Source organism: Lynx canadensis, chromosome D4 (genome assembly GCF_007474595.2).
Source record: "Lynx canadensis isolate LIC74 chromosome D4, mLynCan4.pri.v2, whole genome shotgun sequence".
Taxonomy (NCBI): Eukaryota; Metazoa; Chordata; class Mammalia; order Carnivora; family Felidae; genus Lynx; species Lynx canadensis.
This window is the reverse complement of record NC_044315.2, coordinates 63,364,529-63,364,753: the sequence shown is the minus strand read 5'-3', so window position 1 is coordinate 63,364,753 and position 225 is coordinate 63,364,529.

Genomic DNA, 225 nt, shown 5'->3' with positions numbered 1-225 from the left:
GCGGGGCCAGGTAAAGGAAGAAGGGAAAGAAAAGAGGATGTCGCTTCGACACGGCCGGGCGGAAGTGACGCACCGCGAGGGCGCCGAGCGCCCGGAAGTAAGAATAGCGTCTGTAGCAACGCGAGGCGGCTGGGACCTCCGGGTGTACACCACTCTCTCCAGTCCCCGGCCCCCGGCCCTCCGCGCTGTCGCTGGCGAGAGTGTCCCTGACTTTTTCGGCTTGTT